The sequence below is a fragment of the Pinus tabuliformis genome, chromosome 5_2, assembly GCF_031772625.1.
Source record: "Pinus tabuliformis cultivar Carrire ecotype Pingquan chromosome 5_2, CPIR1, whole genome shotgun sequence".
NCBI lineage: Eukaryota > Viridiplantae > Streptophyta > Pinopsida > Pinales > Pinaceae > Pinus > Pinus tabuliformis.
This window is the reverse complement of record NC_142306.1, coordinates 980,203,956-980,216,388: the sequence shown is the minus strand read 5'-3', so window position 1 is coordinate 980,216,388 and position 12,433 is coordinate 980,203,956. Positions and strand designations below refer to the sequence as shown.

The window sequence follows — 12,433 nt, the reverse complement described above, 5'->3', positions numbered from 1 at the left end:
ACAATTTATATTCTGCAGAAAATTAAAATATTATACCCAACCATTACACAATTTAAATTCTAGAGAAGTTTGTTTCAGGGATTTTCTTAGATACTACCAGGAATTTTGCCTAATATTTCCCCGATACTATCAGGAATTTTCCCAATTTTCCCAATACTATCAAGGAATGCACCATCCCACCCTCAGGAATTTTCCCAATTTTCCCAATATTATCAAGGAATGCACCATCCCACCCTCAGGAATTTTCCCAATTTTCCCAATACTATCAAGGAATGCACCATCCCACCCACACTATAAAGAGGTTTCGTGGCCGTTATTAGACGACTCTGGCCTCTCGATTGTTATAACGGTTATTACTTCCTGGTCTCTCGATTCTGATAACGGATATTACTTCTTCCAAAAATCGAATTCTGTGGCTGCCATAAGAGTGGGCTCCTTTCACCTTACTGACCTGTGTGGCCTCTTCAAATCTAGAGAGGTATATCATAACTGTTTTTTTATGGTTAGTGTTTTTATAGGGATAGTGTTTTTTGATGGCGTGTTGTTGTTGCCTGTTTGGGTATATTATTGATGACTTCTTGTTCTCTACCCATTTGGATAGAAAAATGGACTCCAAATTTCTCCTTTTTGAGTATACATTAAATAAATCCAGACATAACAATTATGAGATAAATATGGCTTGTTTGACATCATTTATATTAATTTTTTTGACAGATCCTGAAACTGGTGCTATTTTCCGGATAGCGTGTTTCTATTCCGGTACCAATATTACTGGTGATTGGGTGTTTTTCCACATTAGCTCCTGTAAGTATCAAAACCGTGTGCATCTTGCTTTTTCACGGCCCTGGCTAGTTTTTAATGATGGTTATTGTAAATAAGGTTAGATGTTTTTTGGGTAGCCTTCCACTTCTAGTTGTTATGTATGTGTTTTAGATGAAATTTCGTTAAGAACGCATTTCTCTTTGCTGGATCTTATCCACATTAATAGTCGTCTTTTCTTTTCAGTGAATATGCTAACATTTTTTTTTTCTTTCGAGTGAATATGCTAACTTTTTTTTCAGATCGAAAAAGCATGATTGTATTTATATCAGAAATATAAACATAGCATTAGGTACCAATATAACTGTTTCTGATATAGAAGAAACTATGCAAAGGAATGGAGAACTTGACACAAAAATACGTCCCAGCCTAATTGAAAAGCATCAACAGTTCATGCCAAAAGAAGAAACTAACAGCCATGGTAGGTATGAGCCTAAAATAGCCTCACTGATCAGAGAAGGCAGTATTTATCCACTGAAAACAAAGAAGATCAAAACAATCTGCCCATATCAAAAAGAGAGCCAGAATTGCAGACATCAAGCTTGGAGGACCTGCATTCACTGGAAACAGGAGGATAACAACCATCAACATCCGGAGAGAAGCATCTGATCTTAATGGAAAACAAAACCAAAAGATGATGAAAGAAACAGAACCGAAGCAAAAGCAAGGTTAAAAGTCGGGAGGAAAGAAATCCTGAATGGAGAAGATTTTGCCCTCATGGGAGACCTGCATAAACCATAAGCCTGGAACCGCCTGAAGACCCCTTTTTGATAAATCATCTGCCTGCTGATTAAGGGCCCTTTTGATGTGATGAATGGAAGCTCCCTTGGACCTGTTCCATAAATATTTGATCCTGTCAATCCATCCAATGAGCTGCGGCTTCATAATGATATTCTTACCAAGAACACCATCCACCATGACCTTTGAGTCGCCAAAAATGGATACATCCTGGATATTGAGAAAGAGGCAGAAGTGAAGAAGGCCAGCAAGGGCCATCGCTTCCGCCTTGCTGTTGGATCCTCTCCCCCCGTTCCAGTAAATGAGAAAATGACAATTTTCGTTTACCGAGATGATGACCCCACAGCCACATTGACCTCCCTGTTCAGCCCCGTCAAAAAAAGCCTTTGGCATAGGAGACAATTCCTGCGGGACCTCATTACCATTCTGTTTCGGCCGCTTGGGTAGGCACTGCGGAATCGACTCATAGATGGAAGTAATAATGGAGATGATTTCCAGAAAAGGGGAAACCTTGCTATTGAAAATAACCTTATTACGCCACTTCCAAATACACCATACAGATATGATGAAGATTGATCTCCATGATTTTTTTTGAACACTACTGATCTCCATGATTTTTTTTGAACACTACTCCATAAGAAAGCTTCCGAAATAGAGGAGTGAGACATATGCTGGATACCATAGCATTCCTCCAGAGCTCTCCAAAGAAGACGAGTCTTCTTGCAATCTAGAAAAAGGTGGAAGTTGCTTTCTTCATCAGACCAGCAGATGGGACAAACACCAGGACCCTGCCATCCGCGTTTCCTTAAATTTTCCCAAGAGAGATTTCTATTGTGGAAGGATAACCAGGAGAAAAAGATCATTTTTGAGGGGCATCCCGATTTCCAGAAGATGGGCGGGAATGAAGGCCTAAGGAGAGAAGGCTTAAGGCCGATCAGGTCTCTATAAACATCTTTTACCTGCACAGCAGACATAGCTTTCGAGCTTTTCCACATGAGACCATCCTGATTCTCCGAGTGAAAGATTCCACAGTTTCTAAGGCGGATTCTGATTTGATCCCATTGAAAAGCAATGTCTGTCGGCATCCCCAGACTATCAACTTCCTTCCAAAGAGGAATCGGACCCTGCCAACCTGCAATTAGACTATCCCAATAAAACAGACCTTTCCTGTGGAGAAAATTTAGTAATGAATCCTGAATCTCAATCGCCTCAGCACCACTCATAAAATGGTCTTTCCCAATGAGAATATTTTTACCTGATTGGAAGTGCCAAGATAAGTTTCCCAGGAAAAAATTACCAATCCTTCGGAGGCTTAACCAAACAAGAGACCCCTTAGAAGAGCCTAACTTTTCTTTTCTGAGCCAAAATGCCAAATCCTTCCTTCTTAAATATTTGTTCCGAACTATATTGCTCCATGGACCATTTTCAAAAATGCCTCTCCACAGAGTTTTACAAAGCAAGGCCCTTCCGAAGGATTTCAAGTCTAAAAGCCCCCATCTGCCACAGCTCTTCGGCATGGAAATATTGGATAAAGTTGAGAGATGAAATTTCTTTTTACCCGCTTGCCCTCCCCATATGAAATTTGCCGTAAGCTTGTTCATTGCCATAATTATGCTTGCTGGGAGGAAAAATGGATGGGCCCAGTATACTACCATCTGATTTAAAACCGATTGAGCAAGGATCACTCTTCCTGCAAGTGAGAGGCACCTGTATTGCCAGGCGGAAATCTTCTTGTAATACCTATCTAATATCCACACCCAATCCGCCTTTTTATAACCAGAGGCTTTTAACTGAAAGCCCAAATATTTTAATCCGAGACTGATAGATTGAGCTTTTATTCCAAACAGAGCCGATAACCATTCAACCTCATCCTGGCACGAATCATTATGGAAAAAAACAGACTTTTCATAATTTATTTGAAGACCTGTTGCCCTCTGAAATTTTTTTAAAATCTCATAGTAACACAACCATGTAAGTCTGCATAGCATTCCGAACAATATAATGTCATCAACAAAAAGATTATGGGAAATCGAAATGCTCCTGCATATTTTAAGCGGATAACATCTGAATTCCTCTACGACCTTATTGATATGAAGGCTGAGAGTATTCATCGCCAGAATGAATAAAAGCGGGGATAAGGGACATCCTTGCCGGAGACCTCTGGATGCAGAGAAAAAAGGAGAGGGAATCCCATTTATGATCACCGAAAAATTCACCATCTCAACACATGCCATTATCCAGTTTGTCATACCAGCTCTTAAGCCAATCTTTGCCAGTAAACACCTTAGATATCCCCAATCGAGGCAGTCGTATGCCTTTTGGAGGTCAATCTTAAGAATGACTGCATCTCTTTTTTTTCCCTGAATAGCAAATAAACCTTCCTGTGTACTTGCCACCGCATCCTGTATGTCCCTTCCTTTAAGAAAAGCGTGCTGCTCTGCTGTTTAGTGTTTGGATAATGTTCCTTTTATTCTCTCTGCAATTACTTTTGCAATAATTTTGTAAGAGATATTACACAGGGAGATCGGCCGGAAGTCCATGAAAGACTCCGCTTCATCTTTCTTCAGAATGAGTGCTATGTTGGTGGAAGCAACCTTTGGGTTGATACTGCCCGCCATTCTTGAACCCACTATCATCCTTAACAAATCCGCTTTGAAGAGGTCGAAGAAATGAGTAAAAAACTCAATTGTCCAACCATCCGGCCCTGGACATTTATCTCTTTTAAATGATTTCATAATTCCAAGCAACTCTTCTTCAGAGATTGGTTGAAAAATTTTATCATTTGTTTCCTCATCAAACATCTGAGGAAAAACTTCGATGCCCCATAGAATACCCTGAAACCTGCTCTCTTCAGATCTTTGGTACTGTTTACCAAAAAAGTTTACTGCCTCATTTGTTATTTCCTGTTGAGAGTAAATGAACTGACCACTTCCATCTCTTATCTTCCAAATGGAATTTTTTTCACGCCTGGCATTTGCAAAGTTGTGAAAGAACTTTGTATTCTTATCCCCTTCTTTTAGCCATATCGCTCTACTTTTCAAACGCCAAAAAGATTCCTCTTGTTCTAAAATTTTTATTTTCTTCTTTTGCAACTCCTTTATAAGACACCTCATCTCAAGAGATAGCTGATGAGTAGCCATCGCCTCCGATGCCATGTCCAAAGCCCTTTGGATGTTTCTGAGCTCTTTTCTGTTGGATTGCCTTTTCTCATATTGCCATTTTTTCACCACCTTACGCATATAAACCATTTTGTCCCTAAATGTCATCAAGAGCGAGGAAGGATTATTGTGTGCCAACTCGTTCCAAGTTTTTTTGATGAGGTCATTAAAGCCCGGATCCTCCAAAAAGAAGCTATTAAACTTGAATGAGTATCATTTCCTAAAACCTTTTTCCTTCCAGCCTAAAATGATTGGCCTATGATCTGAAATGAAGATGTTTTCAATTGATGAGAATGGCATACCCATATAATCAATCACACTAGCATGAATAAGAAACCTATCCAGCCTTTTAGCAACATATGCTTTCTCAATTATGCCATTTTCCCATGTCGAGATCATTCGAGGAGGGAGAATGTCAACATAATTTCTCTTCAGTAATTCATTCTTAATCCTTTCGGCAAGAGGATCCTTCTTTCTGTTACTGCCCCAAATCTCGTCCATATTTAAAGTGAGGTTTAAGTCCCCTGCAATCAATAAATTTTCCACATCAAGCATTTCAGAGTCCAAAATATTCTCCCAGAATAGCATTCTATTCTTGTAGGGGGCGTATATATTGAGGATGTTAATAGGAAAATTGTGACCTCTCATTTTAGCCGAAATCAGAATTCCTGCCAAGCATCTATATGTTTTTGCCATGATCCAGGACGGATCCCATAAGACTACTAAACCCCCCGAGAGACCGGTCGCCTCGATGGCAGAGATGTGCCATGAAGGAAACATCTTTCTAAAGTAAGAGATTGCAACAGAGGAGGCATGCATTGTTTCCTGTATTAGAATAATTTTGGGTCTAACTGAATAAAAGAAGTTTTTTAAGGCCAAAAACTTGGGTCCTGCCCCCAAGCCCCTTATATTCATGGAGATGACGAAATTCATATTGGAGATTTTCCGGCCTTGCATGCTCTAAGAGGCCTGTCTTCAGACATGTCTATGATTGGGACTTCTATAAGAGATAACTTATCTCATTTATTTAGTCGATATTTCTTCTGGTATTCTTTGTGTAAAATGTAAGAAATGAGATGTTACGGTTTAGATAATAATAGTGAGAGAGATTTGGTTAACATTGCCCCAAATTTGGCGATCAGGAAACTGGTATTAGTTATAAAAGTTTTAAAATTGAATGGATTAAGTTTTAAAATTGAATGGATGAAAATTACGTTTAATGAAGCATGCTTATTATTATTAATTTTTTAATAAAATTTTAACTTAATGATTGACTGCAAATTATTGGTTTGAAATGAGACATTTTAACTAACGCCTTCGTAAACGTTGAAGACGCCAATGACACATCAAATGGTCCTCACATGCACTGAAAAATTCAAAGTTTGACCTATGTCCGCGCTATGCATTGATACACAATAACTTATCAATGTCAACGTAATGTATTGATGCGATTTAGCTGAGTGAGTTGTTATGTATTGATGCGATTTAGCTGAGTGAGTTGAACTGAAGGCGTTTTTTTTTTTTCTTTTTACCAGAAGTGGGAGTCTTGTTGGCTTTGAAGGACTTAGTGAAACCAAGAGCACCATCCAGTATATGAGCAATTTCCAAGAAGCAGGGCGGAACCTCAGCGGCAATAACAAGATGGTCGACGATAGGCACAACGGCGGCTCCAAGAACGTCATTGGCCTCAAAACCAAGATCGTGGGCAATCCCATCGTCGGCGACAAAGCCGGCAACAAAATCAAGAGGGGCAACAACACCACCGTGAACATCAACAACGATGTCGACATCGGCAAATTATGCCTCCAGGTAACGGCAGTAACTTTGCTCTTTCTTTAGTGCAGCATATGCACAAATATGTGCTGGTTCATGATTTCGCTTTCTTTTCATCTGCACAAAGACGCCATGATTGCTTCATTAATTACATTGTTATTGGATCACAGTTAGGGAAATACTGTTTCGTAGCCGTGGTCGTAAACATATTGGTGGACTGTTCGATCTACTGTTTCGTGGTCGGGGTCGTAGCCGTTGTCGTAATCATATTGGTCGACGATCGGGGACAATCCCATCATCGGCAACAACAACGACAACAAAATCATCACCGTGAAGACCAAGGACACCGTGAAGCCCAAAGACACCGTGAACACCGTGAAGACCAAAGACACCGTGAAGCCCAAAGACACCGTGAACACCGTGAAGCCCGAAGACACCGTCAAGATCGCCGACAATCGCATCATCGGCCACAACAGCGACAATAAAATCAACACCGGAACACCAACAATCCCAACATCGGCAACTTATGCCACCAGGTAATGGCAACGTAAGTAGACCAACCTATACTAAGTGCCTTTTGTTTTCCTTCACTGCAATATATATACAAGTATGTCATGCTTCATGATTTCGTTTTCTTTTCATCTGCACAAAGAAGTCATGATTTGAATTCCCATTCTTTTGTTTCATTAGTTACATTGTTTTTGGATCGTCGATATGGAAAAGAATAAATGCACTCGAAGATTTTCTGTTTCCCCAAAGTTTGATTATGCGTTTGAAGGGCGATCAAGTAATTGTGATTGGTTTAGACTCTAGAGGCAAATGTTCTATTATATATAAGACGTAGCCGAATTATTGCAGGTTGCAGGTTGCTTTGGAATTATTGACGTGAATCATGGGGAGTAGGCGTTATTTAATATACCAATAACTTTGTCTGCCTACAGGTGGGATGACCATCCATGGAACGCATTCCCGTGACATTTAATATTTTGATGGCCAAGGCCGAGGAGGTGATGCACCCACACTGCTGTTGTTACATCGCTTCTGCAACCTATCACAAACCGTGCATATGACCGAAAGACGAGGAGGAGGGACCAAGACAATCATTGATTTTATTTTAATTTATCAGGTGCTGGAGTTAGGTGCAAGTGGGCGTGGAAACACAATCATTTTTTTTTTTTTGATGGCCAAGGCCGAGGAGGTGATGTACCCAGATGTGATGCCCCAGAACATTGTAAATATTTTAGTGTAAATATTTTATTTACCATGCTTTGTTTACAAACTAAAGAACGACGGTTATTTGAATTAATAATATTTTTTTTATTATTGGTTATGGAAAAATGTCTTGAAGCCTTAAAAGAAACTAGCAACTTCTCAGTAGGGAGGGAAAAATGCAGTTGCCGGAATGCAACCCTAACTACCTCCTTGAAGGGTGAGACTCCAAGAAAAAAGAGCAAAAGGAAGGAAAAACCGTGCTGAAAAGGAAGGAAAAACCGTGCTGAAAGGTCAGACGAAAAAAAAAAAAAGAAAATGCTAAGTCTGGTAATGACCAGATAGCATGCACTTGGTGTGCAACGAACTTGCAGAGGTTAGTGACCTTGCAAGAGAGCTCGGGGGGAGATACAGTCGATGAGGACGTATCTCATGGTTGGGTGGACAGCAGACAGATAATAACGTCAAAGAACCTTCTAAGGAGTGCTATTTGTTTCAGCAGAAGCCAGGTAAGTGGTCTAACCTGGAAACTTGAAGTGGCTAAATAAAAAGAATAATACTGGATGTTCTCATAAACAGTCAAGGGCTGTAGGTTCTTTTGTTAGTATCTGGAAAAAACTGTGGTAGATAGATGAATATAAATAAATAAAGCCAAGAAACGAATAGGTACCTATGGGGGCTAGCTGAATCGTTTAAAGCTGAGATTCTGTCTATGGGAAAACTGTAGCAGATGGAGCCTGTAGTATGAGGCTTAAAGATTAAGCGAAAATTTAAAATTTGAATCTGTCTCGGGAGATACCCGCATGAGTTAACTCGCAGGGGGAAAAGAACCAATTTTAAACAAATTATAATACGTTAGGGATGAGACGGTTGTCCAAATCTTTGAATGTCAAGAGTGCTAGGGGCCCGTTTTCAGAGAGGGTAACACCATACCGGTCTGGAAACGACTGCGGCAGCTAGTACAACATAGTTTGGGAGATAGAGTCATTCTGTCGAGTTATTCAGAGGGAAGTGAAACACCTGTACAGAGTTCAATCTTAATTATTTTTAGGGCAGTGTAAGTGTGCTATTCTTGTTATGGGTATTTGAGTAAAAAAAGAAATTCTTCGACTCAGGTTTTCATAGAGACAAACCCACAGGATTGCCTCTAGGGTCCGAGTCGCTCCGGGAAGTTTCGAGTATTAACCCAAAAAGGAGAAAACAAAAGAAACATAACAGGGTACATAACCCTGGAAGCAAGAGCATTAACAAAACTTGCAGTAAGTCTTTATTTTCTTCATAATAATAGAAACAGTCACCCCCTTTAAAAACAATTTCAACTGTGTAGACATGCAGGAGTATTATAAATAAACTCAATATGCAAGAAACAGTAATGGGTACCCGTCTGCCTTGTAAGAAAACTATAATTCATATAAAGAAACAGAGAAACAGTGAACGGTAGACTTCGAGAACATAATCAGTTAACCCCTGAAACCATAGTCCATCCACTGTTGGGTATTTTTAATGGAGAAAATACCAAAACCAAATAAAATTCACTACAGAGACAATTCTCTGTTTCCTCTGTCCAGGATCTTTTGCAGAGAACCTCTTTAAAACCAAATTAACTCAGAAGAGACCATTGCAACACCATAAAGCATTTCTATTGATTAAAACAAAAGACTGTTACATATTTCATCCTCTGTGCAGAGAGGAATTTACAAAACAAACTCGGTCTCTCTTTTACAAAATGATTTTTACACTGCTGTGTAAAATCTTCATTCACATTTACTACTGTAAAAGAGCATTTACATTTACTGTTGTAAGAATAAAAATTCCTTACATGAAAACTTACTTTTACTGCTGTAAAAGAAAATCTTATATTTTCATTATATTCATAATGCCGGAGAATACATTTCAATCACAAAAAAAACTTCTTTCATCCTTTTCACGCTTCTGCGCTTGATGCATTACATATCCACGAATTAACCCCAGCTCTGTTTTTTTTCATGGCACTGCTGTGCTCTGTTTTTTTTCATTTCACTTCACTCACAAAATGAACACAAAATTACATATATCAAAAAAAACAAAAACTTAATCACACGTTGACTTGCCCATACCTATCTTAATTTCCCCATACTTACGTGCAACCAAAATTAAATAAAAAAAAGACTTACCCATACCTCCGTAAGTAATAAAAACATTAAAATTTAAAATTTCTACCTAAAACTATGACTATGCATTAAATGCATTAATTAGAAGCCGACGGTAAGAGTGAGTCCACATGTGTTGACCCGATCGGATGCAATTCGCACACCAACCTCACACAACTCAAACGAACTTTACTGTCCGGGGAAAGTGGTTTTTGGGTGCTCGTACATGGGACGCGTGGCGGCCAGTGAATGTGTTCGGAGGGCTCCAAGGAAAAACAGCGTTTGCCAAAAGGCGGCGCGAACAAGATAGGTGGTTTTCGGCTGCGTTGAAATTACACATTTAACATCCACACGCAGGCACAACCAATATAATATCAGAACCCGTCTCATTACAGTCGCAGAAAAGGGAAAAATAACAATTATACAAATATATCTAAATGTCAACAGGAAAGGTTGCAGAGACATAATCACATAAGAGACCATTAGGGAACAATTATTGCAACCTGCGATTTCAACATGGTGCAAACGCTAACCCGCAAAAGAATAGGGTTACGAACATACACCTGTATTTTCAAAAGTAATAAAGTCCTTCCATGAGTATGGACAACCATTAAAATCCTAAGTTTTAGCAAACCCAGAGCAACAAGATTATAGATAGAGTTAGATTACAAGCTGGAAGTTGCATGAGGAAATTACCCTGAGTGGTCTCAAACGCAGGACCACTGCGGGCCCTCAGCTGTTAACAGTAAACCCTACCCCGCACAATCCGGGTCTACACCGGGGAATTTAAACAATAACAGCAAAGAACGAACTGTAGCTTCCAAAACTGGAGTAAAATTTCCAGATAATCTACGGAATTCATCCATGACCTCGACCCGCAACCTTTAATTGCATAGAGTGCTTACCCGGAATAAACGACCAGCACTAACACATGAAATGGGTTGCCTGTGTGAAAACTCCCGAATCTACAGCTTCATCTCCCTCTATCCTGCGATCAGAAAACTGGGATTAGCAGTAGAAGTTTAGAAAGTCAAGCTTGTTGGAAAAAGAGAAAACGAAATCTGCAATACGCTTTACAGTCAGTTGGCAAGTACACAACAACCTGGCTTGTGATCGGGCTATCCTAGCGCCAAGGGAGGTCTCGGCCGCTCCATAACCACTCGCTGCTTTTGGTAACTGGAGCGCTCACCGTGCAAGGAGAAACCAGACAGCAGAACCCAAACGCATCAGGTAGAGGAAAGAATGAGGCATAACCACGGTGAGGCGGTAGAATAGCCTCCCGGAAGAAGCCAGACCGTTGGATGGGCCTCCCTCCTGTTTCGCCGTCGATGGGGTGAGGAATCCAAGGTCGCAGACTCCAAGGGTTCATCTGCCGTGCCACGGCAACGTTTAATACAATGTAGTGAGCACTAAAGCCAAAGCGATCACCATGTGATGTTTACAGTGTAATACGCAACCTAATTCGATGTCGTTCTATCATGATGTCGTTCTATCATGCAATACGCAACCTAATTCGATTATATTATTTCCAGAAGATATAGTATGTAGAACTTCGAACCAGCTATACTTTTCAATTTTCCATCTGCTCAAATAATAAGCATCTTAATATTTGTTTGAATTTCACAATTTTCACATGGTTGGGAAATTGGTTCTAAACGATGTTGTAAATAAAAATAATATAAAATGGTTTTTATAAGATTAAAATACAAAAACATAAAATTATATCAAATGAATTAAATAAATTGAAATTCCAAAGATATAAAATTATATACATAGATTTTATTAAATAAAAATATAATAATAATAATGAATAAAAATATAATAATAATAATGAATACATATATATTTATATATGTGGTATTAATTTTTTTTGACAACTGAGATTAGTATTTGATTTCATTTTTAAAATTATAATTAATTTTATTAAAGGTAGTTTTTAAAATGTATATAAGCGCAAATATTTTAATGATTCAAAACTAAATAAATAAATAAATATGTTATAAGAAATTTTAAATTTCCATAAATATAAATATTTAAAATGTTATATAGCAAATTAATGTAATACAAGATAAGATAATCACACATTTTTAAATAATGAATTAAGGCATTAAGTTAATTGAAGCCAAAGGCTCATTTTACAATTTAGTACGAGTTCAACTTGAATTTGACACATGTACCTTAAAAAGAAGGCTTATAATAAAAACATAAATGATTATATATATTTGGTTAATTTTAATTAACAACATTATAAAATATTAATAATTACATTCTCATTGTGCTCACTTGGTTTGTTAATATTTCACTTTCACTTTTAGAGTAATAAATAAAATATTTAGATGCCTAAGTTAAATAAACAATATAATTTTATATTAAGGTAAAGTAATTAAAATTTTAGAAAATTTTATATTTCTCTTATAAATATTTCAATGTGAAACTTAAATAAACTATATGAATATCCCTATTAACTAATATATTTCAATATGAAATGTATGTGTGTTATATTTCAATGCTCAAAAGGAAAAAGTAATTAAGGTACAAGGAAAATTTGTGATTCATTCAATTGTTAATAGAAAAGTAATATTAATATTTTTTTCAAAAATACAATAT

The 12,433-nt window shown here is 38.1% G+C and overlaps 2 long non-coding RNA genes across 2 annotated transcripts; one reads left to right on the top strand and one right to left on the bottom strand.

The window, feature by feature from the left end:
- The first annotated feature begins 356 nt into the window (after window positions 1-356).
- On the top strand, window positions 357-6,379 carry LOC149162580 (uncharacterized). Its single transcript, XR_016261642.1, has 3 exons — window positions 357-478; window positions 715-804; window positions 6,251-6,379. It is a non-coding gene; the product is annotated as an uncharacterized LOC149162580 (long non-coding RNA).
- Window positions 6,380-10,228: 3,849 nt separating this feature from the next.
- LOC149162579 (uncharacterized) lies at window positions 10,229-11,267 on the bottom strand. The gene is made up of 2 exons (XR_016261937.1): window positions 10,929-11,267; window positions 10,229-10,814 (listed from the first exon to the last, which is right to left on the bottom strand). It is a non-coding gene; the product is annotated as an uncharacterized LOC149162579 (long non-coding RNA).
- Window positions 11,268-12,433: the final 1,166 nt, after the last annotated feature.